Source organism: Ostrinia furnacalis, unplaced genomic scaffold (assembly GCF_004193835.3).
Source record: "Ostrinia furnacalis isolate ACB-3 unplaced genomic scaffold, ASM419383v2 OfSCF6691, whole genome shotgun sequence".
NCBI lineage: Eukaryota > Metazoa > Arthropoda > Insecta > Lepidoptera > Crambidae > Ostrinia > Ostrinia furnacalis.
Window position 1 is genome coordinate 982,198 of NW_021136930.1, and position 6,612 is coordinate 988,809.

The window sequence follows — 6,612 nt, forward strand, 5'->3', positions numbered from 1 at the left end:
AATAAGTCCCACAAAAGATTTTATTGCTTTAATGGCTTCATTGGTTGCCCATTAAGACTCTCCTAGGTTTTCGACTTCGACGGAGTTGTGCTTAAGTGGTGGGGGCCCCCGAAAGGGGCGCTTTTTAGGTTTTCCGGTTATTATACCGCGTAAAGGATAGGGTATCTATCGAAAACTGGTCTTCCTGACGGTTGAAGGGCATTTGATCCTGCATTAAATAAGACCAAATTCATATGTTTTGGACAAACCGTTCTCGTGCAAATGTTCGGCAAAGTAGAAAATATGTGTATAATTAATGACCCTCTCCACGTCCAATAGCTCGTCACCCGTAGGCTCCCAAGCCTTGTAAAGGGTCGCCTTAACCAGCGTATCCCTGTCAAGGCTCACGAGTTGGATTCGCTTATTCTTGTTCGTCCCAGCCGTTCCTTAACTGCGGTTGCTGCACCTCTTCCTGGCACTCTCCTAACCGACTCTGTGTTACCTAATGTGGCTGCCCCTCTTCCTTGTACCCTCCTGTACGATTGCATTGCTTAGCCATATGCCTGGTCCAAGGTTCGACGCAAAGTAACACGGTGTATATAAATATACTTACTGCTAAGTATAAGAATTAAGTATAGGTAATTATTTCTGTATCATTAAGTGAATATTATACATTTTATAGATACTTATAGATCTTATGTATGTATTTATTACATTATTGTATTAATTAATGGAGTTATCATTAGCAAAGCATTTTTTTCTCTAACTGAAACGTTCAGTATAAACATTGTTATAGGTATAGCATTTAGTTTATCTTGTATTTTTTTATGTTTGTGCAACAAAATTAAATTTGCTTTATAAAACTGTTTTAGTATGGCGCCGTATCAAAGGAAACAAACAAGAGCAGAGCGTTTGGAGAAAAAGAAATTAGCAGAGCGAGAAAGGAAAAAAAGGATTAAAAGTGACCCAGTCCAGTATGCGCAACTTAAAGATAAAGATAAGCGAAGGTATGCACGGCTAAAGGAGAATTGTAGATACCCCTCGCACAAATGACATCCAGATATCGCAGAAAGCGCCAAAAAGAAAATCGTATCAATTTTAAAAGGTATTATGATCGAAAAAAGGAAAAATTCACAGAAAATTCTTCAGGAGGCCGAGGAGACAATGACTTCGAGCAAGCTCCACATACTAGCAGTGTTCAACATAATATGGTGAGGGATGAAACAGACGGAGATAATGACACCCAACAAGCTCCACCTACTGTCAATGTTCAACATACGTTGAGGGTTGAACCAGAAAGAGACAATGACATCGAACAAGATCCACCTACTATCAATGTTCAACATGCGGTGAGGGTTGAGCCAGAAGAAGAAGATGTTAATGCTGGTATATATGTTTTACGTCCTCATCGTATCAAGAAGTCCAAGCAAAAGCTCTTATTCACTTTTGACAACACCTTGTGCTAGCAGCATTGATTCAGCAGGTAATTCTTCTTGTTCTAGTAGTCCACAATCTGATATTTCAACAAAATCTGATGTATCCTTACAAACGAAATTTAAACGGTATCCAATAAAAATAGCGAAAGAAATAATCTCATTACGTAAAAAAAATATTAAATTAACCAAAGATAAGGAATGTTATAGAAAACAGTTACAGCGAAGTTGCGATAACTTATAAAAACAGTCTTAGTCACCTCAAAAGTTAAAAAAGTCCGACCCATGTTGTTTCTAAAACTCGATAAAAGATTACAAAAGTTGGTAAAAAATTTCTATGAAGATGATGAGAACAGTAGACTATTACCTGGAAAAAAAGACTGCATTACCAAACACCGTTTAAAAATGCAGAAAAGATATTTAACTGATTCTATTAAAAACTTACTGTATTGTGCTTGGGAATAAGACACAAAAACTTATATGAAAGATAAAGTTGAACAAAAAACTAACATTATTAAAAAAGTCAAACATGAAGTCAAGCCCAAAGAATTGATTGAAAAATTCGAAACAGAAATTAATTCCTTCCTTAAACACTGTGCAAATATAAAAAACCAATACATTACTTTGAACATTTTAAAACAGAATCTACTTACGAATCCACATAGATTTTGGCGAAAACTACAATGGCAAGTATCACTCAGAAATACAATCCATCCATTTTGGAGCAAACCGAAATCAATTAACACTGCACACATGTATGATTTACTATAAATCAGCAGATGGATCACTTAAAAATCAAGGTCTTTGCACTATAAGTGTGTCATTACGTCATGACGCTGCTGCTGTTTGGGCTCACTTGGTGCCAATTCTACGGGAAATTGAAACCGTTGTTCCTCATTGTAATAAACTTATTATTGTGTCAGACTCGCCAACAGGACAATACCGAAATAAAAAGATATTTTACATTATCAGTCAGTTAGTTTCTTACTGCACAGACCTTACGGACATCATGTGGCATTATTATGAATGTGGTCACGGTAAAGGTGCTCCTGACGGGATTGGCGGAGTACTGAAAAGAACTGCCGATGATAGAGTTTTATATGGTGACGATATAACGGACATAGAATCATTGGCGGAATGTTTTAAAAAATACGTTAAAGGGGTTAACGTGCATATTGTTGACGATTACGAAATTATCGAAAAAGACTGGCTCATTCCAACTGAACTGAAACCCTTCAGCGGTACGTTTAAAGTTCATCAAGTCATATGGTCAAAAAAATCTAAACGTCGGTTAGCACTGCGTTCTCTTTCTTGTATCGAACCAGAATGTGTAGATGATGCAATTGAATTCCCACATGGGATGCATCTAGGTTTTTACGAATAAGGTGATGGTCAAAACCAAATTTTGGGACAGCAACAAAAAATAGTCGTCAAAAACCAGAAACAGATCATTTATACACTCCCAAAAAAAAAACATTGACTACAAAGAAACCCAGAATTCTTGAAATAAAACGGTTCAAAGCTTGTGATCAGTATATTCTGAAACCAAATACATTAAAAAAACAAAATCCAGTACCTTCAACTTCAGGGAAATAAAAACAATCACTGCAAATTCTTGACGAAAACCGAATTGACATTAATTATTTGGAAAAGAATAGCAACACCATCGGTTTCATTTTTTGACGATTTGAATAGTGATACAATTTCTCGATACGAACAAAATTATGATTCAATTGAAAAAAGAAATATGTATTAAAAATAACAAAAGAAAATGATTCCGATGATAATTTTGACATATTTTAATTTTAAGCGTGTTAAACACATCATAACAAAGATTAAGTTTTTTCTTTGATAATAATGAAGACTGGTTGTAGTCATTACAGTTTTTTAGTTAAGGTATACTAATAATTTTAGAATAGTTTGTTTTTATAATGAACTAGATTTCCGCCCGCGGCTTCGCCCGCGTGGAATTTTGTCTGTCACAGAAAAACTTTATCGCGCGCGTCCCTGTTTCAAAAACCGGGATAAAAACTATCCTATGTTCTTTCCCGGGACTCAAACTATCTCTATGCCAAATTTCATCAAATCGGTTGCGAGGTTTAAGCGGGAAAGCGTAACAGACAGACAGGCAGACAGACAGACAGACAGACAGACAGACAGAGTTACTTTCGCATTTATAATATTAGTTGGGATTTATGTGATTTAAAAAATATTTGATGATAGTAAAGACTGATTAAATTTATCTTAATTATTCGCTAATGAAGGTATACTAAATTATCGACGATCTCTTAAATTATGTAAGAATAATTTATTTTTGTACTACAGGAGAATTTTATGATAGTAAAAACTTGTTATAATTATAATTTTATCAAGGATAGATGATTATTGAGGTTTTACCAAGAGAGGTCAATTCTGTACATGAAATATATTTTCAAAATAACTATCAGGGGGTGATTAGTGATCGATACTGATGCCAAAAATGCAATCAGTAAAATTTTTGTCTGTCTGTCTGTCCGTCTGTATGTTCCTTATAGAAACAAAAACTACTCGACGGTTTTGGTGCAATATTGCTAGAGGGTGGAAGGAAGGTGGATTTAAAGTAAGAAGCGAAAAGCTCACAAATCTCTTCTCCAGAGTCACTTGATTGACCTTCATATTCCAAATTAGCCGGCAGTGAATTAGCGCCCTACTTATTTGATTTGATGAAGGACCAAAACATCTTAGGGTTTTCAATAATGGACTCTTCTGAGGTCTTCAAATACGCTATGTAACAATCTTCCTCTAGTGCTTTGGCTCTCTTACGTACTCGTAGTAAGGAGAATGTATCGTAGTCCGAAATGTTTCCATATGTGCGATATTTTTTATGATATTTATATTTCTGTTTGAGAACCTTTTTTAGTGCTGAGTTGTACCACACTGGAAACTTAGACGGGGAAACTAGTTTATGTGGTATATGTCTATCTCTTAGATCATATAAGATATTATAAAAATAATGTACAGCATTCTCTAATGATGTGCCGTTTAAACAGTCTTCCCAGTTGATTTCATCTAAAGACGAGTTAATTTTCCCATAATCCGCTAATCGATAGAGGTATTTGCGCCTAGTTTTTGTTTTGATACACTCAATACCACCAAAACTCAATTCAATAACGAGAGATTTATGGTGTGTATCTTCAGGGATCAACGGGTCGTCACACGCGCACACAGATAAATTACGAGTTACTCAGGACTAAATCTAGTAATCTATAGTTGGCATTGCGGCACAAATTAAATTGGTTTAAATTACATTCGGCCAGTGTATCAAAAAAATATGCCTGCGCTTCCCCTAGAATACCAGTAGGCTGGAGGTTATCTCCGTCACTGTGCCAGTCAATATTACTTAAGTTAAAGTCTCCCATTATAACAAAAACATCGTTAGGACATGAGTTCACAATAGAAGACAGGTTTTCCGCGAAATTATCTAGCTGCGTGTTAAAGTTAAAACCATTGTTTTCTTTACATAAGTAAAGAGTACAAAAATGTATTTTAGTGGTATTTTTATTATGTCTTTAAGTAACGGTNCAATAATAGATCTATTGTATCGTTCTGATACACCATTTTGCTCCGGAGTGTATGCATTTGTCTTCTGATGAACTATGCCACTTTGCTTCAAGTATTCCTCCATCTCAGTTGAGCAGAATTCACCTCCATTGTCAGATCTTAGAACCTTTATCTTCCTGGATTTCTGGTTTTCTACTAACGTCTTGAATTCCTTGAAGTATCTGAATGTCTGATGTTTTGACTGTAGAAAGTAGACAAAGCACATTCTGCTATAGTCATCTACAAATAGCAACATGTATCTGGCCATTCCGAGCGAACTGTTCTCCATTGGTCCACAAAGGTCTGTGTGAACCAAGTCCAGCACATTCTGACTTTTGCTTTCACTCATAGGAAACGGGAGCCTTGTTTGCTTGCCCTCGCAGCAAATTGTGCAACTGGATTTGTCAATTTCGCTTTTCTCTTGGAATGTCACGCCGTCAACCACTCCATTCTTCATTTTGCCAAGGTCTTTTGAGTTTATGTGACCTAGCCGCCTGTGCCATGTAGTTACTGATGTTTTTACTGTCGCTGCCAAAACTTGCTGTGACCTTGCTATGTTCAATCTATAGACATTGTTCTCTAACTTTGCTTCACCAATGCATTCATTCTGGGAGTTGTAGATAAAACAGCCTTTCTTGTTGAAAACCACTCTGTTTCCACTCGCGATGATTCTACTCACAGACAGCAAATTAGCGGTGAGGTTAGGAACACATAAGACATTCTTTACATTTACTTCAAACTGCTTGTTTCCTACTGCAGTCGTAATCTGTAAGTCTCCTGAACATATTACTTGCACACTGGTCTGATTTGCCACAAGTATTTCTTTGGTTTTCGGCTCATACGAAACATTCGACAACATCTTCTCGTTTGATACTAGGTGAGTACTCGCGCCGGAATCCACATACCAGTCGTTCTGACTGAATTGACTTGTCAAGAAAACGGCACTAAATGCATTCAAATTTGCTTTCCCTGCTGTACACTGGCTCTTGAAATGTCCAATCTGTTTACATTTGTAACAACGAATCTTTGAAGATTTGTTTACATTATTGACATTGACAGAATTGACATTTTGCGTTTCATTACTTCTTCGATAATTTGAATTACCGTTGAGTTCCGTCTCGCGAGTGTCAGTGGCTACACGTGTGTCGGAAATTTTCGTTTATTTTGAAAATTTTAGTGTGGTTTTCTACAGTAATCTTATTCTAAGCTTATTTATTAATAAAACTAAGGTGGTGGTATATTAACTTTCGTGTATTTTTGGTAAGTAAAGTAAATCAGCATGGATGTCATACCTCCCGACCCGCCTGATCCCCCAGACCAGGCCGCCCCAATGGAATTATCCCAGCCATTATTTTCACAATCGGCTACCAAACGCCGTCTTGACACGACAGGCGATTCCGAGCCAGCTAAAAGAACCAACACCGATGGTTCCTTACCTCAAATCAATCAACAGGTGTACACTCACCCCTCCCTTGTCATTGCCCCCAAAACATATAGCGACCAAGACAAAGGCCCGTTCCTAGTCCACGTGTCTCATATGGAAACTGATCCCTCTTCCCCAGTATTCATCCAACCAATGAGATTTGGTAAGTTTCTGGTTACCAACAGAATCCAGGGTATA